This window comes from Oryctolagus cuniculus, chromosome 14, assembly GCF_051225735.1.
Source record: "Oryctolagus cuniculus isolate XC-2025 breed Fujian yellow rabbit chromosome 14, ASM5122573v1, whole genome shotgun sequence".
NCBI lineage: Eukaryota > Metazoa > Chordata > Mammalia > Lagomorpha > Leporidae > Oryctolagus > Oryctolagus cuniculus.
The window spans coordinates 27,378,143-27,405,116 of record NC_142880.1 but is presented as its reverse complement, the minus strand read 5'-3'; the positions used below and the strand labels follow the sequence as shown (position 1 = coordinate 27,405,116).

Below are 26,974 nucleotides of genomic sequence, written 5' to 3'. Positions count from 1 at the left end.
TGATTTGGGAGTATGCTTGAAACATTTTGGGATAAAAAGTCTCAAAGGCTAAATAGAGAATGGCATTAAGAGGAAAATTTTCCCAACAAACTATTACTGCATGGATCTATGACACAGACTAACTCTGGGCAATCTTATATTTTATTAGTTCTAGATTTATTTATTTGAAAGTCAGAGTAAGGGAGAGAGAGAGAGATAAAGATCCTAAAACTAGTGGTTCACTCTCCAAATGGCTTCTACAGCCAGATCTGGTCGGGCCAAGCTAGGAGCCTGGAATTCTATCCTGGTCTCCCACATGGGTGACAAGGATCCAAATAGTTGGGTTATCTTCTACTGCTCTCTGAGGTACATTTGAAGGGAGCTACATCAGAAGAAGAGCCTCTGGAACTGGAAATGCCACACCAGTACAGGATGCTGGTGTGAGAAGCAGCAGCCTAACTTGTTACTCAACAATGCTGGACCCTGGATGATATTTTAAAAGACATGAGATATTAATGCACACAAATGTGGCATGATATAATTCAACATTTAAAAATATCACTGTATCTCTGATGCAGAGGTTAATATATAAATGCTGAGGAAGAATGGAAGCAGATAAAACAACAGACAATTGCAATAGTGAAAAAATGATCAAGGTGAATGAAGATGAGTGTACAGATGATGCCATTGGAAAACAGGGCCAAACAGGATTTGTTAATGATACAGGTGTGGGATATGAAGGAGGTGTGGACTCAGAGACATTTCTAAGATGTCGCTCCCCCTCTTCGCGGAGGAACAACACAGGACCCTGCTCTGTTCTTTTGTCTGCTCGGCCCTCCCCGGGTTTGCTGCTGGTTCTTCCCGGGTTGGCTACCATCCCTTCCACCTCCGTGGAGGGGCGGGCCCCCCTGCCACTTTCCCCACTTCCGCGGGGGAGCGGCACACCGCCGGCCGGCTCTCTCGGGGGCTGCTCAGGTGTTCCTTCAGATAGATGTTCCTGGTGCATGTTGTCTCTCTCCTCCTTTATAGTCCTCTTCCACCAATCCCAACTCTGCTACCCACATGCCGAGTACGCTGCTCTCCTCCAATCAGGAATGGGATCAGCTCCTGCAGGTTACTGGTTGAACTGGAGGCAGCTGTGTAAAAGTTGTTTTTACTTCTCTCCCAGTGCCATATTGTGGGAGAGCAGATGCATAGAATAAGTCTTAATTCCAGTAACTTAGTCTAGTCCCAGTTGCTCCCCACACTAAGATCCTTGCCAACATAAGTAAAAGTGGCAACATTTACTAATATAGACAACTATGGTGACAAACGGTGGAGATTTGTTAATAATGACACCATTAAGAAAACTAAACCAAGAGTCTTTTTTAATGTACTCCTCATAGAACAACTCATGGAAATGATTTTATTCACCATTGTTTTTCAGATTTTCCCCAAGTGAGACTGCAGGATGGTAAAAGCCCTTTTGTAACTGATACCAATATATTTTTACAATTCATTGTCAACCAGGACTAAATTGCTTTCTCCTATGAGTAAGTTGTGAGCAAAGACCTTTCTACCAGATAAACTCCACCATGAGGTTAATAGGAGGCCCTGGGGGAAACAGAGTTAAATACCAGGAATTTGGTCCAACTTATCACATAATTTATTTCATTATAGCCATATCCATACTATCCAAACTATACTCATTTGACATTATGGACAAGTATTTCCAATAATATCTGGATTGTTGTGGAAAATTCAATCACATAGCCAGTTGGTGCTTTGTGGTCAAGAACTGCCCCTTCCCTAAAGCAGCAGGTTCTGAGACTGGAGTTATGGTGCAGTAGGTTAAGTCACTGCTTGGGAAACCTATATCTGATATCACAGTGTCTGGGATTGGGTCCTACCTCTGCTTCTGATCCAGCATCATGCTAATGTGCCTGGGAAGCAGCAAATAATGATCTAAGTGCTTGTGTCCCTAACACCCATGCAGGAGATACACATTGAGTTCTTGGCTCCCAGCTTTAACCTAGCCCAGCCCTGGGTTTTGTAGGCGTTTGGGTAGTGAACCAACACATGGAAGGAAGATCTGTAGGTGTGTATATATGTGTGCATCCATGTATGTCTGTGTGTTTCCCTCTCTCTCTTCTATTGTATCTTTTGAATAACTAACTAAACAAACAAATCTTAAAAAAAAATAAAGGCCAAGAACCAGTACCACACCTGGGACTTTTACCCTATTCCCAGATGGAAAATAGTTTTCAGCATGAAGACATTGCTTTTTCATAAAAGTAAGAGTTTTGCCTGGGACATGCAGCATCTCCCATCAATCAGGTACACCACCAGCACCATTGGTATGTTGTGTCCAATGGACCAAACCATAGTTCTTCCTAGTTTTGAATCTGTTTAAGCCTTTTTTAGTTCTTGAGTATGAGTGGTATTTCCATCTGTTTTACTTGCTGCACACAAAGCCACAACCAACCACCATGCTTTTTGCTTTGTTGTATAAGATACAAGGTAGGACAATTTGCTCCTCACCTTAGAAAACTTATTCTTCTTGGGATTTGTTTTTGGTCTACACCCTCTGAGACTTTTAAAAGTCAAAAAATTTCATGGAAAAAATAAAATTAAAAGGTATGTTCATAAGACACATTTTCTGTAACTATTTGGAAGACTCCTTGAGTATACTCCTTGTATATAATGGGATATTACTTAGCCATAAAAAAGGAAATATGGTCATTTCCAACAATGAGGACAAAACTGTAGAATACACTTTCAACCCTTTTGGCATTCTCAAGTCCCTTTTATATTCTAATAACTCAGATGTTTTCTCTGTTCATGATAATCCATAGTTCCCATATGCTTTATCTTCATGTACTTTCAAATAGCCTGCCTTCTGCTGGCGCTGCAGCTCACTAGGCTAATCCTCCACCTGCGGCGCTGGCACCCCAGGTCCTAGTCCCAGTCGGGGTGCCAGATTCTGTCCCGGTTGCTCCTCTTCCAGTCCAGCTCTCTGCTGAGGCCTGGGAAGGCAGTGGAGGATGGCCCAACTGCTTGGGCACTGCACCAGAAAAATTTGCCAGAAAAATTTTGATTCCATTACAGGATATATAATCAGTCAATTACTCTAGCCTTTGAGTTTAGGTTGCAGTTAAAGATAATTACTCAAAATTCAGAAAAACAATTACAGTTCACTATGTTTAGCTTGATTGATTAAAACCTTAAAATTATTTAAGAGAAAGAGTTGATTTCCTTAGAAAATTAAAGGACTTAAAATGAGCAAAAACGATTAAAATCGCAAATACTGATATAACTATACACATATGATCCAAAAACTATAAAGCTTTTTAATAGTGATTAATTATATTGCTATTAGATAGTAATATCTGTTGGTTGAATTTAAATATTCCATTTGCTTTGCCACTTATTGGTTCAACAAATTAACTCTCAATTAAAAAAATTAAATTGCTGGAGTGAGTAGTTGGTATAGTTGTTAGGAAGCTCGCATCACATATTAGAATGCCTGAATTTGAGTCTTTGCTCCCCTTCAGACCCAGCTTTCTGTTGATGCACACATTGGGAACCAGTAAGAGACTCAGGTCCTTGGGTCCCTGCTATTCATGTAGGAGAATCAGATTGAATTTAGGGCTCCAAGCTGCAGCCTGGTCCACTCCTGGCTATTGCAGGCATTATGGGGAGTGAATCAGCTTATGAAAATTTCTCTCTCTCTTCTCTTTAGGCTTTCAAATAAATGAATAAATAAGAACATTTTAAATAATCATGTAGCTACAGAGATATGTTCAATTTATAATGACCACCAGCAGCTAAACTTACTTTTTTTTTAACTTACAATAGTCTTTTTTTTTTAACATTTATTTAATGAACATACATTTCCGAAGTACAGCATATGGATTACAATGGCTTCCCCCCACGTAACTTCCCTCCCACCAGCAAACCTCCCCTTTCCCGCTCCCTCTCTCCTTCCATTCACATCAAGATTCATTTTCAATTATCTTTATATACAGAAGATCAGTTTAGTATATATTGAGTAAAGATTTCAACTTACTTTAAAAGCACATGTTGGCCAGCGCCACGGCTCAATAGGCTAATCCTCTGCCTGCGGCGCCGGCACACCGGGTTCTAGTCCCGGTTGGGGCGCCGGATTCTGTCCTGGTTGCCCCTCTTCCAGGCCAGCTCTCTGCTGTGGCCCAGGATTGCAGTGGAGGATGGCCCAAGTCCTTGGGCCCCGCACCTGCATGGAGACCAGGAAAAGCACCTGGCTCCTGGCTTCGGATCAGCGGGGTGCACAGGCCATGGCGGCCATTGGAGGGTGAACCAATGGCAAAAGGAAGACCTTTCTCTCTGTCTCTCTCTCTCCTCTCTCTCTCTCACTGTCCACTCTGCCTGTCAAAAAAAAAAAAAAAAAAAAAAAAAAAAAAAAAAAAAAGCACATGTTAACATCTTCAGAAATATTTGTTGAATGTATCACGAACAATTTTTATTTTAGTTCTTTTACAAAGGTGTGTTTTATTTAATCACTGTGCAGCATCATCTGTATTGTAGTTGAACAAGACAAATATCCAAAACGTCTCCCACTTATAGGTACTGATCAAGTCCAGCAATGATCTAGATGGAGTAGAAAACTCTCTCTATTTTCTGTTGATGTCTCATTTGATTCTTGGAATTAGCAAGTTTGTGATACACTGTCCTGATGCTTTTCCTATTCCTAATTTGCTTCCCATTTGGTCTGGATCTGATGCATTTTACTGAGAATGAAGGGCTGTGCCACTGATTTTCCTGACATAGACCATCTCCCTGAGTGGTCAGGTGACAACGCTAAATGAAGCACCACTTTTCTAGCTGGTATTTATTGGCTTTCCCCAGATCAGACTTGCCCTGCTGATCTGTCTTTGCCTAGGAGTCCTGGAAAGTGTGGTCTGATCCATCACTGAGTTGCTTCCTAATCTCTTTTCATAATACCGGTTTTGAATATTCCATGGTAAATTGATTGGTGTCAGAAATAAACATGAAAATAGCAAGTTTGGATGGAAACTCTACGAAGTTTGACTTTTTTTATATGCCTCTCAGAGAAAGGACTAGCTAGCATGAATATTTATTTGAATATGTTCAGATTACATTAAGAATCTTGAGTAAAAATTTTTTTACACTTTCCTAACAATGATTCCATTTTTGCTATTTGTAATAAAAGCAGATACTTCTTTCAATTGAAAATGCAGAGAATAATTTTCTAGCTTTGTTATCTATTCCTGGGATGTGCTATTTGAACATTAATACATCCTTTTATAATTCACGGTCCCTCATTTTTCTATGAAATGATAACCTTTCCTGTATGAAATTATAGGTAAACATCCTTATTCAATAACTACCAGTCAAAGAGTTTACTCAGACAATGGAAGATTTATTCTTAAAGTTATGGGAATCTATGTCATTTTCTTCTGTCACTTTATATTCAAAATATTTCGTCTGAATCATGACTGGGATTCTTGAGGACTGTCTCTAATATCCTACTGTCTGTCAGTGGAATTACTAGGACTGAGTTGAATTTTTAAAATCTGGTGGCTTTTTGAAAAAATGAAATACATAAACCTATCATCGAAGATAAATGGGTTATTTAGTACCCAGTGGATTTAAAAAAGAGAAAGTTTGCTATTCATGAAGTCTTATAACAGCACTCCATGTCCCAAATCACCACACATTAAATTCAGACCCACATTTATCCTTATTTTCACATTCTCTTTCATACATTGAAACCATAATTCAGTTATTTTTGCACTAAAAATAAGAATAACTTTTGTTAGTTGTGTCATCTGCTAATTGAGGTCGGGAAGATCGAGAAAACAGTCTTCCAGGATCACGTAGCTGCAAACTTGCAGTGCAATAATTTCCCAGCGTGCGCCAGCAGACTGCTCAGCTCGCTCTCAGCAGCACACTCACTCATCCAGGAAGGAAGAAAAGTGGAAGACGATAATCAATGGTAATCATATCTGGGTTACTTTCTCTTCGCTTCAAATGCCATTGTCATCTCCTACCTGGGAGCAAAACAAAAGTAATAGAGAAAAGTTCTCATAAGAAAAGAAAAGTGAAATTCAGAGGCAGGAAATTTGCATGCAAGTTGAAGGGAAGGCTTAATTGCTTCCACACTGGCTGAGTGCACTTTTGCAACAAGAAAAGATAATGGCATGTTGCTGTAGTGATAGTGGCTATTTCACTGGAAACCCAGCAGTATTGTAAGATGAATTGAGTCAGGCTATGTATATCAGCTAAAGATGAGACAAACTTGATTAGAGAACACAGCAACACACAGTCTGGTTCACAGTATATTACATTCTTAACGTAAGCAAGGATACTCCCACATTCTAAGTCTATAGTTAACCATTAATAATTTCAGTTCAAAATAAGATTGACCATAGTACACATGAAATACTCAACACACTCACTGCACAGATTTGGACCTGCCATTGTTTATAGCAATGCTAATTTGAGCTCAAAGCCTCTATTTTTCTATATCACCCCATGTTCATTTGCATATATATTTATATATGTATAATTTCATCCATGAGCTCAATTTGAATAAAGACATGTATTCAAAGAGATGTAAAGCTTACATCCTTATCAAAGTACCTAAAACATATATTCAAATTACAAAGTTGATTTTATAATGCCCTTTCTACCTACCAACCACCTAAGTATGATAAGGCAAATTCAAATGGATGCACACTCATCTGTAGGATTATGGGGTAACTATGTCTCCAGAATGAAACTGCTCTTCAGCTAATGATTTTAAACTTGATCACAAATCATGAGTGATCATAATTCACGGTGTTTAGCAAGGGAATAATATAACCAAGTAGGAATCCCCAGGACAGGTCAGTCATGCTAGAATTTCTTCTCCAATGTTGAAATGGTCACTTGGGGTCCACTCTTTCCCACTGTAGGTAGAACATCACAAAAAACAGTCTTTAATTTTCTTCTGTAAATCTGTAAAAAGACCCGTGTGTTGGACAAACCATTAACTTTGCCCAAAACACTCTACCAATTCTTCATATTTAGTCTATTTAAGTGAACAATGAAAGTGCTCTACTTTTACAGTTAGGCATTTCTGTCCCTGATACCTTGTATTTAGCAGTCTTGGGTTACTGCAATATGTTTCCTTCTTATTTTCTTTTTTTGACAGGCAGAGTTGGAAAGTGCGAGAGAGAGAGACAGAGAGAAAGGTCTTCTTTCTGTTGGTTCACCCCCAAAATGGCCACCATAGCTGGCGCACTGTGCCTATCAGAAGCCAGGAGCCAGGTGCTTCTCCTGGTCCCCCATGCGGGTGCAGGGCCCAAGCACTTGGGCCATCCTCCACTGCCTTCCCGGGCCTCAGCAGAGAGTTGGACTGGAAGAGGAGCAACCAGACAGAATCCGGTGCCCCAACCAGGACTAGAACCCCGGGGTACTGGCACCGCAGGCGGAGGATTAGCCAAGTAAGCCGCGGCGCCGGCCTCCTTATTTTCAATAAAATGTTTACTATATAGTAGTTTTAGATTTATAAAATAATAGTCAACGTTATAATGAGTTCTCATGCCTACAACCAATTTCTCTTGCATTAACATCTTGCATTATTAAAGCATGTTTATCACAATTAGTGAGCAAATATTGATATATTAACAAGAGTTCATAGCCTAAACATATTTTGTTATTTTTACCTAATGTCCTCTTTCTATTCCACAATCCCATCAAAGACAGCACATTTCTTTTACTCCTCTCGGCTCCCTGGCTTCCTCTTTCCTTAAAGTTTCTTAGTCTTTTTTTAATCACCTCTGCATTTTCACAGAGAACTGGTCAGAAAGTTTTCTGGAAGTCCTTCCATTGGGATTTGTCTTGTATTTTCCTCATGATTGGACTGTGTTTATGGATTTTAATAAGAATAGCCTAGATATAAAAGAAAATCCTCATTGTATAATAGCAAGGGGCACTCTGATCACACAACTTACTGTTGCTGACATTAACCTCACTCACTGGCTGAGGTTCTGTTCACCAGGACTCTCCACGGTGAAGTTATTTTTGTGTCACTTTACACTCATTTATTGTTTGGAAAGAAGTCATGGTGTGAAGCTTGGTTAAAGTACGGGGACTAAAACTCTGTCTCTTTGAAGATGAACTATTACATAAATTATTTGAAATTCTTTTTTAGAAGAGATTTTTCATATATATATGTTCAATCATTCATTCATTTATATTAGTATGGTTCACTTTAATTGTAAAGTTATAGTCTTATATTTCATTTTACTCTTTAATTATTTAAATTGGCATGTGAGGACTTTTTCAGTGGACTTTTATGTTACCTGACCTATGCTCACTATTGTGGCTTGTTTCTTTGATCATTGCTGTCTGGCAATAAAATACGTTTTGGGCTCATCTTTTATATTTATTTCCCTAAATTAGTGATTTTTGCAAGAATCTCTGGCTCTTTTTATTGGATAGTAACACTGCAAAATAAAGATCTGAGCGTGCTCATCTATGTGGGAAGTCATTGATTCTAGGCTCTCTCAGATGCTAGAGCACAAAAATGCATCTGTAGCTAACCCATGTATATACACACACCTCTAAATAGTTCTGGGTAATGATTTATATCTGGATTAACCATTCTATATAAACATTTAAATCTGAATTGAAGCAAAATTGGAATACATGTTCCATATTTATTATTTTCCATCTTTAATTTATTACTACATGGATTATGTTCACTGTCTACTTTTGCTCATCTGTACTCTTTCACTCCAATTTTAAGAAGCCTAATTCTCAATATTCTCCACTCATTTACTTGTTTATCCTATATACAAAAATAGTAGTTTCAGAAGTATAACCCAAACTGGGGAGAGCAACAGTATAAACTAGAGTATTTTGCTTATGGAAAATTTCTTTTGGAATTAAAGACTCTACTCATTTTCAAAGTTGCTAGGTCATCACCTTTTCTTTCCACTTCTCTTGAGGTTGTTTCATAGATTTGCAGTATAATTATATCTTTTTTCACATTTTGCATGATATCCTGAGATCTACTGACCTCCCAAATTATTTTTCTCATTTGCATATATTAAAGTTCACACTTTGCTCTGTAAAGCTCTATGAGTTTTAGCAGTTGTGTTTTGCCGTGGATCTGTCATTACAGTATAATGCAGAATAGTTTCACCTCGAAAATTTCCCTGTTCTTCATTCAATTGTCCTTCCTCTCTGTATCCCGGGAAACCATTGTTCTGTTTAGTCTTTCTATAGTTTTCCAGAATATCATATAAATAGAATCACACACTGTGTATCCTTTTTAGACTGTTTTCTTTCACTTAGCAATATGCATTTAAGATTCATCCATGCATTTGTATGACTTGATAGCTCTTAATTTTTACTGATAAATATTATTCCATTATAGGAATGTGCCACAGTTTGTTTATAATTTCATTTATGAAGGACAATAATGAATAAAGTTATTGGAAATATTCACCTCCCAATTTTTGTGGGTGGAACTTTTAAAATCAGCCTCATGTGATGCTGACAATCTGTCTTCAAAGTGGCTGTGCCATTTAATTTCTACAAGTTTCTGCTACTCTTGTCAGAGTCGTTGTTTGTTTGTGGTTTGTTTTGTCTCTTGGCTGTGCTAATAAGTGTGTAGTAGTATCTTATAACTTTAGTATACATTTTTCTTATAAATATCTTTTCATATGTTTATTCTCCATCCATCTGTTTTCCTTTGCTTTCTGTTCAGATCTTTTTCTTCTTTATTTGAGTTGTCTTCATTTTGTTGCTTTGTAAGTGTTCTTTGTGTGTTTGTATATGAGTCCTTTATGCAATATATGTTTGTAAATAATTTCTTTCAGTCTGCCTTGCCTTTTGTTTTTCTTAACAGAGCCTTTGGCGGAGCAGAAGTTTTCAATTTTAATGAAACCCAAGTAAGTATTTTTATTATTTTATGGATTATGCTTTTGGTATTGTACATATTAAAAGTCATTGCCAAATGAAAACCACCACATTTTCTTCTGTATTTTCCTAAAAAATATACAGTTCTGTATTTTAAATTTAAATTGATTTTGAGGTAATTAGTTTATGAAGATATTTCAAGTATGTATCTAGGCTCCCTTCTTGCACATGGAAATGCCATTGTTCCCATGACATTGTTTAAAGATTATCCTTTTTCTTTTCAATGTCTTTATGCCTTACCCAAAAATCAGTTGACTCTATTTATGTGTGGGTCCACTTGTAAACTGCCTGTTTAATTGCTATATTTGCCTATTGTTCTGCTAATATCTTCCTGGTTGCTATAACTATAGAAAATCTTAATGAAGATTACTGTTAGTCCTGAGATTTCCTCTTCTTCAGTTGACTAGTCAGGATTTTTTTTGTCTTTCCAAGTAAATTTTAGAACATGCTACTATCTATAAAATCATTGATGGGCATTTTGACTTAAAAGTAAGGATAAAATGGAAAGAATAAGATTAAAGCTTCTAATTTATGAAGATGGAATATCTCAGAATGTATTTGAATTTTCTTTTACTTCTCTAATGATTTTTTTAGCTTTCTGGGGAAATATCTATGGAAATATTTCTATGGAAATATCTTCTTATTCTCATTAGATTTATACCTGTTTTATTTTTGAGGGTATTGCAAGTAATATGCACTTTTTTTCCATTTTAATCCAATTCTTTATTGCCTGTATGTACAATAACTTTTTTAATTGACCAGACTTGCTATATCTTCCTATAGAAGATTTTGGGTTTTTTTTAAACTTTTATTTAGTAAATATAAGATTTTGTTTTTGTTGTTGTTTATTTGTTTTGTTTTGTTTTAAGATTTATCCATTCATCTGAAAGACAGATTTACAAAGAGAGAGGGAGAGAAAGAGATCTTCTATCTGGTGGTTCACTCCCCAGATGGCTACAGTGACTAGTGCTGGGTCATGCTGAAGCCAAGAGCCAGAAACTTCTTTCCAGGTCTACCATGTGGGTGTCATGGGCCCAAACACACTCCCCAGCCTTTCCCAGGACATTAGCAAGGATCTGGTTAGGAAATGGAGTGGCTGGGACATGAACCTGTGCCAATGTGAGATGCTGGGATACCAGGCTGCAGCTTTACCTGATATGCCACAGCACCAGCCCCCAGGAAATACTTTTGTTTGTTTGTTTTCATGTATTCATTTTTAGGAAGATTCTTTGACTTTTTCTATGTAGACACTCAAGCTGTAATGAAAGTTAGCTTTATTTCATCTTTTCAGATTTTTATTTTCTTTTCTTGTTAGACTGCTCAAAACCTCTAGTATGATATCGAATATGAGTGGCATAAAAGAATGTTTTTAATAATGAAAGTAAACATAAAATAACCATTGGTCAGAGAATAAGCCTTTGTATATTATGAGAAATATTTCTATATGCAAATTAGGACTAATTTAAAGCACTGATATTCCACTGTGCTAAATAAAATAAAAGTGTGATCCTTATTATCTAGTTTATAAGTATCTTAATTACAAATGTCAGGATAAAGGACTTTTTTGGAAAAAATGATTTATGCATAGAATTACACTCATTCACTAACTCTAAGGCACAGATGGATTCATGAAAACTATGCCGTTTAAATTCCATTAGGTAAAAGTATCCCCTGTGAGTTACATTCAGTAACGGTTGTCTTTTGGTGCTGTAATTTACTCTAGCCTAAACTGTGCTGTCTTTCTATGCAGTTTGAAACAATATTGTCAAGTTAATTTCCTTTTTCTTCAGTTCAAATATGATTGAAAATAGAAAATAAAAGGAGAAAATAGAGATTTTCTAAGAATAAATACAAACAAATTATTTTTCAAGATAAATCCCAAAAGAAATCAATTTCCATAATTTTTAAAATAAAAATTATTTTCAAAAACTTTTTAAAACTATAAATTTTTCTCTGTCATGTCTCTCTTATTTTTTTATATTTATTTTACTTTGTTTTATTTGAAAGCAGAGGGAGAAAGAGCGCTCCCATCTTCTGGTTCATTCCGCAAATGCCTGAGGACCAGAAGCAAATCCAGGTTTCTGAAGTGGGTTGTAGAGGCTCAACTATTGAGTCATTACTGCTGTCTTCTAGAACATACATCAGCATGCTGGCATTGGGAGTGGAGATAGGACTCATACTCAGACATTCCAATATAAGAGGCGGGTGTCCAAAGCAGTGCCTCCATTGTTGCACTAAATGCCCAAGTGGATTTTGGCATTAAGGACAAAAAACTAAGTCTTTAATTTTGTAACACTTTTGTTCCCAGAAGTCCCTTTTCCATTTTCAGGCACAGCTTTGTAATAGGAGAATAATACGATATTCAGAAGAAAGTAGATAAGCTATTACTAAGAGATTTATTTCATTCAAATATAATAAATTTAAAATCATTTTTTTAAATAAATCTCAAAAATTACTCCTAGTATTTTGAATCTGAGCTCATAAGAAAACTAATCAGCCAATTTATCAGTCTGCATCCATTCTTTAGAGTAGGTTTTCAGGTGACAAATTCCATAAATTTTTCTTCATCTGAGAATGCTTTTAGGGATACATTCTCTGAATATATAATTCTGATTAGACAGTTCTATCATCAGAATTGGAAAAAAAAAAGATGTCATTTTCCTCTGGTTTCCACTTTTTGATTAAAAAATGATTTTAAAATACATTGCTGAGGTATTTTCTTCATAATTTTTTATTTTTAATATACTTTTTGAATATGATGTTACTGCTTGAATATCATGTATCTTACTGTAGATTTGTTCTTGGTCTATAACTTTATTTATTTTTTATAGAAAGCTTTTATTTAATAAATATAAATTTTGTTAAGTACATCTTCTGGATTATAGTGGTTCTTAACCCCATACCTGCCCTCCGTCCCCAAATCATCCCATCTCCTACTCCCTCTCCCATCCCATTCTTCATTAAAATTCATTTTTAATTATCTTTATATAAAGAAGATCAACTCTATACTAAGTAAGATTGCAACAGTTTGCACCTACACAGAAACGCAAAGTATAAAGTACTGTTTGAAGACTAGTTTTACCATTAATTCTCATAGAACAACACATTAAGGACAGAGATCCTACATGGAGAGTAAGTGCACAATGATTCCCGTTGTTGATTTAACAATTGACACTCTTATTTATAGCGTCAGTAATCACCTGAGGCTCTTGTCATGAGCTGCCAAGGCTATGGAAGCCTCTAAAGTTCACAAACTCCAATCTCATTTAGACAAGGCCATAGTCAAAGTGCAAATTCTCTCCTCTCTTCAGAGAAAGGTACCTCCTTCTTTGATGGCCTGTTCTTTCCAGCGGGATCTCACTCACAGAGATCTTTCATGTAGGTATTTTTTTGCCACAATGTCTTGGCTTTCCATGCCAGAAATGCTCTTATGGGCTTTTTAGCCAGATCCGAATGCCTTAAGGACTGATTCTGCCTTAAGGCCAAAGTGCTGTTTAGGACGTTTGTCATTCTATAAGACTGCTGTATGGTCTGCTTCCCATGTTGGATCACTGTCTCCTTTTTAATTATATCGATTATTAATAACAGACACTTGTTCTTATTTATGTGTTCCCTTTGACACTTAATCCTATCTTTATGATCAGTTATGAACTTAAACTGATCACTTTAACTAGTAAGATGTCATTGGTACCTGCCAACATAATGGGATTTGGAGTCCCATGGCAAGTTTTGAGATTTACCCTTAGGGGTAAGTCTGAGGGAACATGTGCTGAACTGTACATCTCCTCCCTCTCTTATCCCCACTCTTATTTTTACTAGTCCCTTTGGGACTGGCTTATTTCACTCTGCATGATGTTTTATAGATTCCTCCATTTTGTTGCAAATGACTGGATTTCATTTTTTTTACAACTGTGTAGTATTCTATTAACCGAAATGCCGTCAACTTTATTTAACATGCCCACTTAAGAATATTTCAATCATTATTTAAGTTCTTTTTCAGTGCCAGCCTTTTTGATCATCTTCAGAATTCTGATACCATCAATGTTAGATATTTGCCATAGAAACACAGTCCGTGTGAAGTTTATAGTAATTCTTTAAAAATGTAATTATTTCCCTGATGGACTTTATCTTCAAGTATACTGATTTTTTTCAATCCTCTCCATAGTGCAATGAAGCACATCCATTGAGTTTTCTATGTTGGTTATTGTATTTTTCAATTCTATAATTTTTATTTGGTTCTGCTTTAGACAATTTTTTATCTTGCAATTGATTTCAGATGTGCTAGTTTCTTATTACAGCGTGATTTGATGTTGAATTAAACTTCCTTTTTTGTATAACTCTGTGTAATCTCAGTGTTGAAATCCTTGGCTTTTTTCATGCAAGTTTGGATTTATCTGGGTTTTCCCTTGGTGGAAAGAGGAAACATCAACTAATTTCTGCCAGATGTGAGGATAAGGCCTATTTCTCTCTTTAGTCTTTGTTGATGGTTAGGTGGGAAGTTCTTCTGGTTTATCAGGACCACAGGGGGAATTAAGTTTATGCATTAAAGCTTTCACTGATACCAGGTGGATGGAAGGAAAACTCTTATCTATCCTCTTCTGTGGGTAACATCCTGAGAATTGGGTGGGGATGAAAGTACTGACTCTCAGTCAGGACCTTCTGATGCCATCTCAGTTGAGGGAGAAGTGTGTCTCATCAGCTCTCACAGGGGTGAGTATTCAGCACCCTCTGTGTTTACTGACAGGTTGAATGGGTTTTGCTTCACAATGAAGAACATTGGTGAAAACTCCTGCTTCACATTCTGCCTTCTTTGACTGGGTATCATCAAAGGTCCATGGGGCATCTGGACTCTTTTTTTTTTTTTTTTTTTTTTTTTTGACAGGCAGAGTGGACAGTGAGAGAGAGAGACAGAGAGAAAGGTCTTCCTTTCGCTGTTGGTTCACCCTCCAATGGCCGCCGCTGCAGCCGGCGCACCACGCTGATCCGATGGCAGGAGCCAGGATCTAGGTGCTTTTCCTGGTCTCCCATGGGGTGCAGGGCCCAAGCACCTGGGCCATCCTCCACTGCACTCCCTGGCCATAGCAGAGAGCTGGCCTGGAAGAGAGGCAACCGGGACAGAATCCGGCGCCCTGACCGGGACTAGAACCCGGTGTGCCGGCGCCGCAAGGTGGAGGATTAGCCTATTGAGCCTCGGCGCCGGCCAGGACTCTTAATTAAAGTGGGGTGGTACTGGGATCCAAGAGAGAAAGCAGGAATGGAGACTTGGTAGCAATTAGGTTTTCCTGTGACATTTCTCTGTGCACAGTAACCATTATCTGCAAGATTACCGTCTTGCTTGCTATTCCTTTCCTGATTTGCTTTCTTGAGTAAATCAACATTGTGGGGACATTTATTTTTCTAAACCATTTGGTGACCAGGTTACTGACTTCTCTAGCAGTCTGAGACATGTCAGGAAAAAGCATACCCAGGAAAGACAACCTTTCACTGAGTCCCAGGACCCCAAGCTTTTCTTCCCTCTTCTTGCATATCATTGTTATGTGTATGTAATGTTTAGGTATTCAGTTTCACACTGTGAGGCCGGTAGTGAGAAGTGCTTCTATTCCACCATTTCCAGAAGTTCTATTCTATGAAAATGTTTTACAGATGGGAGTGGAATATTTAGACTTTAACTTTACGTAGATAAATCTTACATGAGAACACAATTACGAAACATAGAAACAGGAAAGGTAAGAAATGACAAAATGGAGCTGGCATTGTGGTGCATTAGGTTAAGCTAGCACCTGTGGCAGAGATACCTCAAAACAAGGCTCCAGTTCATGTCATGGCTGCTCTGCTTCTGACCTAGCCCTCTGCTAACATGAATGGGTAGGCAGCAGAAGATGGCCAAGAACTTGAGTCTACCCTACCCAGGTGAGAATCCTGAATGAAGTTCCTGACTCCCCGGCTTTAACCTGGGCAGCTTTGGCCATTGCAGCCATTTGGGGAGTGAACCAATGAATGCAACATCTTTCTCTCTGTGTTTCTCTCTGTGTCACTCTGTCATTCACATAATTAATGTAAATATTTAAATAAAGAAAGGAATGATGAATGCAGAACTGAGACTCTGGTATATCATTGAAAGTGGGAAGACAAATAAAAAAAATTTGGAGAGAATACCATTTATTTATTGAATGCTCAAACTTTGCAATATTCATGACAACTCTAATAGCTTCCTTCTCATTTCATCATCTTCTTTTTAAGATTGATTTGTTTATTTAATCAAAAAGCAGAGAGACAGAAAGGGAAAGGAAGAGACAGAAAAGGAATATTCCATATGCAAGTCTACTCCCACAAATGGCTACAACAGCCACATCTGGGTCAGGTTGAAATCAGGAGCCAGGAATCCATCTGAGTCTCCCACGTGAATCACAGGATTTTAAGCACTTGGATCATCATCTGCTTGAGGAAACAAGGAAATATACTAATTCATGGGAGCTCAAATTGAAATGATTTTGGATTCTAGTTTTTTCCTATCTCCTTCACAGTGTTGAGTTCACGGTGTGATTGTCCATAATGGCAAGATGTGTGGACACTCATACTCACCCAACCCCTTATTGAAGTGCAATGGAATGAAAGTCTTTTCATGAGGAATTCTGAAAATGCCTTGAGAACTATTTTGATCAGTTTAGACTGTGTGTTCACTCCTAAACAGATCAGATGCCCTGGAAATGTTATCCCAGCCTTATAATAACATTAGGCCTGGTTTGCATGTTCCACACCTTTTCTTAGGAAGAAGACTTGGTTCCAGGTCACACAGAATGGGGAGACGGGAAGAAGGATGAAACATAGAGTGAAAAATAGCATCCTACACAGGAATAGAGAAATGGGTTCTGAGGAAGCAAATAACTCCACTAAGAACCCTGTTGGTGAAACTTCTGCTCTAGCAAGATTTATTTCTGGATGTGCCGACCTTTATCCCAGACTTTAAGAAGACTTGTATGAGTTGAGCCTCTTTGTTATGTAACTGCAGTCTTCATAATTCTTTCTATATTAGCCTTTTACAACTTTTACTATTATCCACCACCTGCAGGTGTTTAGCCCTGGGTTACAATAAGCATTGTTCAGAGACTCACAGTGCTCCCGAAGCTTGATGGCAGCCTTTCTCCCATGCCCTTTGTCAAAAGTAGTTTGGAGAACAGCTCATAAATGTTTTAAGAACTTAGATGAAATGTCAACATCACCCAAATGAATAGGTAAATGTGATTTTTCAGTCCGTGTGGATTTTGCTTGATGCTACTTTACTCAGATTTCCACACAAAGACTCCAGAACTACAATTTTTCTAGAATTCTTTTGTCAGAACATTCACAGAGTTTGAAAAGCTGAACTGCCATGATGAAGTCGTACAATGGCCTTCAATTCCATAGCCATTTGCTTCCACTTGTGCATTTAAATTTGCAGCAGAAATCTAAATGTTTAGCTTAATTGCCCTACTATGAAATACAGAGATTTATGAAAAGACGCTAACAGCAAGTCCCTGTGCCATCATTGAAAAGGCTCACTGGGTATTCAATAATAGGAAGGAAAAAAGCATATGTATAAAGAGGCCAAAAATTGCATTTAAATCAACATGGCAAAAAGGTTTCCATGGTACAATGAAAAATTAAATCAAACAGTGGGGTTCTTTTCAATTCATGCCTTTAAGAAAATGGGCAAGATGCAATGTTCTTTATTTGTCAGACAAGTGACACAGTTAATCAGTGCTAATTGCCCAGGATTGGCCTCTCAGTTTTGTCAGTTAATTAAAGCCCATTCTAATGTATCCTGACCAAACCCCACTATGTGGTGGGTAGGCAGAAAAATGAAAGGCACATACAGTGGGTCCCTCTCTTACTTGGAGAAAAGAAATCAATACTGATTTAGTTGCAGCAGAATTGAGCCATTTTGTCTGTGGTCTTTTTATCTGCAAGGCCCCCTGGCCATCAGTGTGGGAAAACATTCATGGAACGAATGCATTTAGCAGGAGTAATCATCACCATCATGGAGTGCTTATCAGAAATGAAGACAAAATGCAATTAGGCTAGATTTACAGTTGGACCAATAATTACCACTCAGATGTTTCAGCTGAATGGAAAATACATGATTCCAAACCATGACATTTGTGTTCAATTGCTTTCTCCTCCTTTCTCCTGTGATCTCTCACACTCCTCCATTTTCTTTTCTTTTTTCCATTTATAAAATATGTCAGTCATGATGTAGCACAGCTGAATAATTGTCATAGAGTCAAATGCTTGCAGATGGTTAATGGAAACAGAAAATTAAATGAACAGCAGTAAAGAAACTCATACAAAATTAAAGAACTCTATTGCAAATTTAAAGGGTCATTTGGTTTCATCAAAAATCAAATAATATGAATATGTTATCCTCTGCATGAAAGAGACTATGTTAAATTGTTTTGAGAGCTGAAAAATGAGCAATCAATGATGTGCTAATGAAATTTGTGAAAAAATCATGCACTATTGAAATATGTTGTAAATTGTCATTTCATCTCTGCAGAAGGTCTACTTATTTGGGAGACCAGTTTTCCCCCTACTCTAGCTTATTGTTAACTTAAATGTTTGAGCTGATGATAGAACTTGAAGCAAGTTACGATTCTTCCGAGAAAGAAATGAGGGTAGGATTAAACTAGGAGATTTCTCTCTGAGCCACAGCAAAAATAACTTAGTTACTCTTCCAAAAAAGATCTTGTCTGAAATCTTTCCCTCCTATGACAGAAACCTAACAATACTTAGCACATTCATGATATGTCCAAAGAACAGAATCAATGACTACAAAGACTTGCAAGGACTTAAGATGGTTTAGGCCACCTAAGCTCTCATCTGCCTGGCATTTTTGAAATCTGTAATTGATAAAACTTTTGTGAAAAGCAAAGCTGTCTTTCTGGTGAAGTATTAGATATCATGTTCTATGGTGTCATTCAGGAGTGGATTTCAGTTACAGATTCCTTGAAAATAGATCAAGATTACAAAGCATTACATTCGTTATTCACTCCTTTTTATTTTTCATTATCCTCTGCCTTCCCTGGGAAACCTGGAAGTCAATATGAAAAATCCTTTGTCCATCATAAAAGTGATTTTCTTCTTTGATGGTGGCTCATATCAAAGGAAAAGAAAAATAAAGACATATAAATGACTCTTCATTGAAAATACAGACATTTTTGACATTGCCAGGAATGGCTATCTAATAGATGATTATTTTTAATGACTAACAAAATCTTAGAGGCTGTTTTAGAATGAGGCAGTCTTTCATATTAAAAAACAAGATGGTAAAAAAAAATTCCTGAAAACAGAGCTTTAGAAAGGTTAAAACAAAATACTTTTGATAAATCTCTTAAGATAAATCATAATCTTTTCAAATCAAAACAAAATGTACGTCTTCTCACATTAATGAGAAAGAAACATGATAAACATAGCTTTTTTCTTCTCAATGATTCTTGATGAGTTAAGCCATAAAAATCTATCTGATTTTTTCTTATTAAAACTTCCAGTTGTCAATAGCTTATATATAAAACTGATACAGAGGTAAAAATGTTGATCCAACATTTCATCTGACTAGGCATATAATCCTTTATTTTAAATCGTATTCAACAAAGGTAAAGTTTAGTTCGTTATTTTATGTTATAATAAAATGGGGATCGCTTCTTGGCCTTTTGGCTAAGATCAACTGGAGTATCTGTTTCTATCAGTTTAATAAAACAGGAACAAAAATAAGTCAGTAACTTTGAATAGTTCGAATAAATCTGATAAAATGTTCAAATTTATTCAGTTAAAGTGTTTTTGTCTATGATTTTTAACCATTTTTAAAATATTTTCTGCTCTTTTTCCAACTAAAGCTCTTTAATGCACTCATTTTTACAAAACAGTAGTAGTTGCTATTTGAAATCCAGCTATCTTAATGCTGAATGTAGATACATTATCTACACAATACCCACGAAGAGTGCTTTTTGCACATCCATCACTAAAAGATAGTTGTTTATAGATACAATTTGGAGCAGGGGCAATTCCATTAGTCCTGCTTAATACTGTTATTCTTCAGATACATTTATAAATTAAATTTTATTTTGCTTTTCAACTAGCATGTGAGAGATACATATGGCAGATGCGGACAGCTCTATTTTGGTACCTGAGAATTACAATTTCTACAAATACCCCCACCCTACTGAAGTTCTGTATGCAATAACTCTGTTCAATGCAGAGTATATTAACCATTCATTCATAGACAGGTATGAAACAGTATTTGGATATCCCTGAAACATTATTATCAACTCACATGTCTTGATAAATATATACTCTTTTTAATATGTCCTTGGACAATGATTATGACAGGTGCCAGTTTGAGAGAACAATATAGCACATGTAAATCCTTATTTAGAGCATTCTTCTGGGTTGAATGGTACTGAAAGCCAAGAAAAGTGTTTCTGGGTCTGGAACTGGCATAGCAGTCATAGTCGCCTCCTGAGACACTGGTATTCCTTGTGGACACCAGTTCAAGACTCAGTTGCTCCACTTCTGATCCAGCTCCCTGCTAACATGCCTTGGAAAGCATTAGAGGACAGCCCAAGTGTTTGGGCCCCTGCACCCGTGTGGAAGACCTATAAGAAATTCTGGGCTCCTGGATTCTACCTGGCACAACCCAGGTAGAATGAGGCCATTTAGAGAGTGAACCAGTAGATGAAAGACCTCTCACTCTCTCTCTTTCTCTCTTTCCCTCTCTAACTCTGTCTTTCAAATAAATAAAAAATAGATTTTTAAAAAATGATGTTTCTTCAGCAGTTTGAGACTCTGAGGTTCAGATGAGCGTAATATGTGTGAAATTGTGAGGAGTCAGGTTAACAGGCAGTCAGGATGGTCCCAGTGGAAATTTACTGTGCAACATGCCTTCTTCTCCCTAAAGTTATCTTTAGTAGGGTCAAATGTGCCTGCCTTACTCCTTGGGAGCCTCCAATCTTATCATTAGCATAGCAAGGGAATGGTGACTCCACACTTCTGGGCTCCCAGTTTACTGTACAACAAGTTAGGGTCCCACCTTTCTGATGCCTCTCTTGTTACATCAGGAGCAAGCCAGACAGGGTAAAATGGTAAAAAGATTACCAATGAGATCTTTTGATGCATTTGTCCCCACTTTGTACCAATTGATTGACAGTTTTTTTCCCCAAAAATTGTGCTTAAAAACCTCACTGCTACCCGCCCCTTTGGGTTTTTCCTCTCTTAGAACCCCCCTCCAGATCACTCTGGCTGAAGGTATCTGACTTAAATAAACTTGTTTTTAAGTACACCTTGCTTTCCTCTTTGTCTTGTCTGCTTGGAAATTCTGCCACATGAGACAAAGAACTGAGCTAATTTCTTTTCTACTGCCATTTCAACATATACTGCAGGGATAAGCATTTGGCCTGGCAGTTAAGTTGCCCATGAAGGTGCCTACCTCCCACATCAGGGTGTTTGGGTTCAATTCCCGGCTATGTCTCCTGATTCCCACTTTCTGATAATTCAGACCTTGGGAGACAGTGGTGATAGTTCCAGTAATTGGATCCCTGCCACCCATGGTGTTATCGGTTAGCTTTATTAAGAATTTTAATATTAATATTTTGAGGGTCCTTGCTGTCTATTCAGATAAGAATTCTGAATATCAGCTAGAATAAACCAGGCAAAATGGTAAGCTTTTTTTAGCATTTATTCAGTGAAAGAAATACACAGGAAAGTGAGGAATTTATTTAGGGGAGAAAGAAGTCTAGAAATGTATGCTGGATCCATACCAGGCAGACAGAAAGCAGGGAGCCATGTGGAGCAAAGTATTCAGTTAGGAGCAGCCACAGGCAGCAAAGGGCTGTGGGAAAGCAGAGGCAGAGAGGCGGCCAAAAGGCTGCACACCCAAAGGTGCAGGACAGCAAGGGAAGGGGCCAAGGTGTTCCAGACTTTTTATTCACTTTCAAAGGGGAGTGGTTACATAATCTAATTGGCAGGTAGGCATACAGGTGAGGTCAGGTTGGGCATGAGATCACACAGAGGGCAGGGCGAAGGCATGGTTTCCAGCTCACAAATCTAATCAATTTAATCCTATCTGCCTGCCTATATTAATGGGAGAAATCTGGACAGAGTTTCTGACTCCCCATTCTGTTCCAGCTCACTCCCAGCTGCTGAGGGCATCTGAAGTGTGACCCAGCAGATGGGAACTTTATCTTTCTTTCTCCTTCACTCTCCTACCTCCTGCCCACTTCCTGGACCAGGGCATTCATTGTCCTATCTTGCAGAGGTGTTTGCTACTCACAACTCCTAGCTGAGTCCTTCCGCTGGAATTACACTTCACCTAAAGAAGCTGTTTTTCCTACTGTTTTTCCTCCCTTCAGCCTGCATCTGATTAGTGTGGGTATTATGACCTAGAAGCCTCAACTTCGTTATAGACATGTCTACAAGTTCACCCCAGTTTCAGTGCCCCGTGATAGCACAAGGAGCCATTGTTACTACCCCCTAATCTGCCCAGCTGTACTTCATTTTCTCATGGGCATTGCTTCTGAAAAGCAAGCCCCAATAACCTTCCTACATGCAGATCTTAGTCTCTGAGGCTGATTCCCAGTAACCACAAAGACTGTGATTTGGATTTGACTGATAGGCAGCATTTATGTGCAAACAGTGATGAAAGGGAAGCATCTTAGCCCACAGTGCATGGCTCAATATGAACCAAGGTGAAAAGGTGCAAGTAACTCCTTAATGTTTGTCAAAGGGTGAAGAGGCTCTGGTCTGACAATCTCAGGGATTTTCTGGGAATTATTTGAAATGAGAATGAAGACAATGGGTGGCAGTAGAATATGAAAGGCATTAAAAGCCATGCAAAGGATTTGGATTTTATTGAGTAGATGTTTGAAAGTCACTCTCAGACAAATAAAAACCACAGTATTTAAGAAGTTTGGTGTGGCAAGGATGTGCAGTATGAAGTAGAATCAGGGATGACAACACAAATCCATGTCTTAGAAATGAAATTTTGCATCTATAGTAACAGAAAGGGTAAGTAAATCCTTTCCTTTCTGTTTCCCTCTCCCTCTCTCTCTCTCTTTCTCTCTCTCCCTCTCTCCCTCTCCTCCTCTCTCCCTCTCTCCCTCTCTCCCACCCTCTCTCTCCTTTCCTCACCCTCCCACCCCTTCTGCCTCTACTTCTCCCTTCCCCTATGTATGTGTGAATGACCACATATGTGTGTGGTTTTGTGGAAAGTGGGTAAAGAACCTCATGCACACTTTCTAAAGAAGAACAAGGAAGCTATAGACAGGTCTTTTTGACAAGTTTCCCACTATGAATTGCTTTACCATATCTGCCATCCAAGACATGAATTACCTGGCACAATTCTCATACCATTATATACTACATAGTTCTGTTTTCTAAATATTCTGAGGAAAAAACAAACAAACAAAAAAACAACCATAGGAAGACAGCCAGAGGAGGAAGAGGAAAAACACAAGGGTATGGATGAGGGCACAGAATGGAGTGATTGGCTTCTGGAATCACTGAGGGTTAATTGCTCTTCTTTAATTCAACTTAAACTCTGTGTTCAAATATCTCCCCAGGATACAAGTTGAATGACAAAACACCCAATTGAAATAGTGAATTTTCCATAATTCAATTACTGTTCACAAAAACTCTAGGTGCTCACTGCATACCTTGTTTTCCAGAAAATTATGTCAATTTGTTTACCCCTAGACTCAATATGATGCTGTCACTGATAAGACAAAATCCATCATCCTTCAATAAGTTAGCGAATGTATCAGCGGGTTATCATTAGTTCCCAAATAGAAATCCTAGAAAAATTCCTGACAGTTTCATCACTATTCTCAAGTATAACAGATACTTCTATTACTTTATATTTACTTTCTTCAAAATTAGTAAAATATATAATTCAGATTATCTTGCAAAGATCTCCTCATGCACAGTTGAAGAATCAGCAAAGAAGGTGAATCATGATTAATATCACAAATAATAATTAACATATTGAATTACAAAAATGTATGTGTTTTTTAAAATAAAACTAGAGTCACATTGGAACACTACTGGCTTTAGATTTTGTTACCCAATCCCTGGCATAAAAATTGTATTTATATTTGGTCTTTCAAATTTTGGTCTTTCTAAGAAAGGTGTCACGCAAAAATTGGCGTAAAGATTACAATGTTGATAGCATTTGAGTTTGATAGCTCCTTCTCATTTCCCATTTATCTTCTTATACAAGCTAAATTCTTAAATAAGCTAAATATCCAAATTCTTGCAAGTAATGATGAGAAAAAGGAGACTTACTTTAAATTTTACAAAGAGTGGGTCAGGTCTTTAGCCTGGCTATAATATGTCACACCCCTTATCAATATGCCTGAGCTGAGCTTCTAACTCTAGCTGCTTGCTAATGAAGACCATGGGAGGTAGTAGTGATGGCTCAAGCAATTTAGTTACCACCATTCATAGAACTCACTTTGATTGAGTTCCAAGCTCCTGGGTTGGGTTTGAACAAGCTCCATCCTTTGTGAGCATTTGGATTGTAAACTTGTGAATGGGAATACTCTTTCTGGTCTCCCTATTTCTCTGCCTCTCGTATAAAATAAAATAATAAAACAAAATGTTAAATTTCCACCATCTCACTTGATCAGCCCTCACCCTGACTATTGATGAGCAACTTAATATGTTATCCCTCTTAGTATTTTTTTTGTTTGTTCTACTTAATACTTTTGGTTGAATACTGTAATCAATACACAATTCTTCTTAAGTGCTGAAACTTAACTGAAAAGTGATCGCTGTTAAATATAAGAGTGGGAATAAGAGAGGGAAGAGATGTGCAATTCGGGACATGCTCAAGCTGACTTACCTCAAACGGTAGAGTTAGAAACATACCAGGGGATTCCAATTCAATCCCATTGAGGTGGCATGTACCAATGCCATCTCACTAGTCCCAGTGATCAATTTCTGTTCACAGTTGATCATAATGATAGGACTAAGAACCAAAGGGATCACATAAACAAGAATAGTGTCTGCAAATACTAGCTGATAGAATAAAAAAGGGAGAGAACGATCCAACATGGGAAATGAGATACACAAGACCCATAGAATGGCAGATGTCCTAGACAGCACTCTGGCCTCAGAATCAGCCCTTAAGGCATGCGGATCCGGCTGAAAAGCCCATGAGAGTATTTCAGGCATGGAAAGCCAAGACACTCTGGCAAAAAAAAAAAAAAAAAAAAAAAAAAAAAAAAAAAAAACCTAAATGAAAGATCTCCACGAGTGAGATCCCAGTGGAAAGAACGGGTCATCAAAGAAGGAGGTGCCTTTCTCTGAAGGGAGGAGAGAACTTCCACTTTGACCATGGCCTTGTCTAAATATGATCAGAGTCGGTGAACTCAGGGGGCTTCCATAGCCTTGGCAGCTCATGACAAGAGCCTAGGTTGATTACTGATGCCATAAACAAAAGTGTCAATTTGTTAAGTCAACAACAGGAGTCACTGTGCACTTACTCCTCATGTAGGATCTTTGTCCTTAGTGTGCTGTACATTGAGATTTAATGCTATAACTAGTACTCAAACAGTATTTTGCACTTTATGTTTCTGTGTGGGAGCAAACTGTTGAAATCTTTACTTAATGTATGCTAAACTGATCTTCTGTATATAAAGAGAATCGAAAATGAATCTTGATGTGAATGGAAGGGGAGAGGGAGTGGGAAAGGGGAGGGTTGCGGGTGGGAGGGGTGTTATAGGGGGGAAGCCATTGTAATCCATAAGCTGTACTTTGGAAATTTATATTCATTAAATAAAAGTTAAAAAAAAATTTCCACCATCTCACTTTAGTCACTCTAAATGTAAGCCTGGGTTTCCTGTTTTCCTAAAAATCTGCTTTGCATGATTATGGAAAGTTTGAGTCCTGACAAAACCTCATTCTTAAAACAATATTAAGCAAACAACTTTTATTAAAATTTTTTAAGACACAGTTCTTTTTCTCCCAAGGCACTGACTCATAAACATTATCAAATAGCCATAACACTTCACTATGCCCTGCATTATGTAGGCATTTAATATTAAACAACAATGTACTCTGTTGCTATTCCCCCTGGATTTCTAAGAATATGCTTTGACTTGACATTGAATTAAGGCAGCAGGAATTGCACCTCTGTTCTTCTTCCCCATGTCTATTTTCTTGACGTAATTGTACAAATTATCTTATACAAAAGGCTGATAGGACATTTGTTATAATATGAAAATCATTCAGGGGATTTCAGTTCTGCCCTGGGGAATATTGGCTACATTGGTGTTATAACCATTTCTGCTAACCAAACTGCTACTTGGAGATGTACGTTTCATTATTAGAACTCAGAGTCTGAAATTCCCTACAAGTCTCCAGAACTTCTTGTATACCAATTCCTTCTTTACAGACGGACTGTTGCAGAAGATAGAGACAGGAAAGGGAGCAGAAGCAGAGAGCCCTTCAAAGTCCCTCACCATCAAGGTGAGAAAAATGGCTCCTAAGGCAAAGGAATTAATGTTTATCAGATGGAACAGTTGGCAGCGATTTTCTTCAATCTAGTTCATTTTGATTATGTGGCTAAAGGATTTTCAAAAGGAGCTTATCAAAGAAACAGTACTAAAATTGCCAGAGTATTTTTGTTTGACATAATTAAGGACTTCTACTCACAGAGGAATTAAATGATAAAACAAGGTTTGTTGGAGCTGTGGACATTTAATTATATAATGAAGGTTTAGGATCCCAAACTGTGTGCTTACTTAGGTAATTACAGCAGACAATTTACTTTGAGAATCAATCAGTGTTTTTAGGCATTTAAAAATTATTCTTATGAAAGTGTCATCTGTTTAATTTTGAGAATAAAAATTTAATCTTAGCTTCATTATTTGTGATAGGCCAGAAATTTTCAAGGCTATTGTGTTTAAGTGGATAATCTCCTACCCTTTTAGGGTGTAGAAATTTAATAATGAGTATCAATAACAATTGCAAAGAAATTTTTCATACTTTGTGGTTAGAGCACAATCCCAAA

General features: G+C 37.6%; 2 pseudogenes; both read left to right on the top strand.

Annotated features, from left to right (window-relative positions):
• Positions 1-26,974, top strand: part of LOC127492807 (non-selective voltage-gated ion channel VDAC1-like) — an 84,649-nt pseudogene that overhangs the window by 20,875 nt on the left and 36,800 nt on the right.
• On the top strand, positions 19,604-19,768 carry LOC127492896 (U2 spliceosomal RNA; annotated as a pseudogene).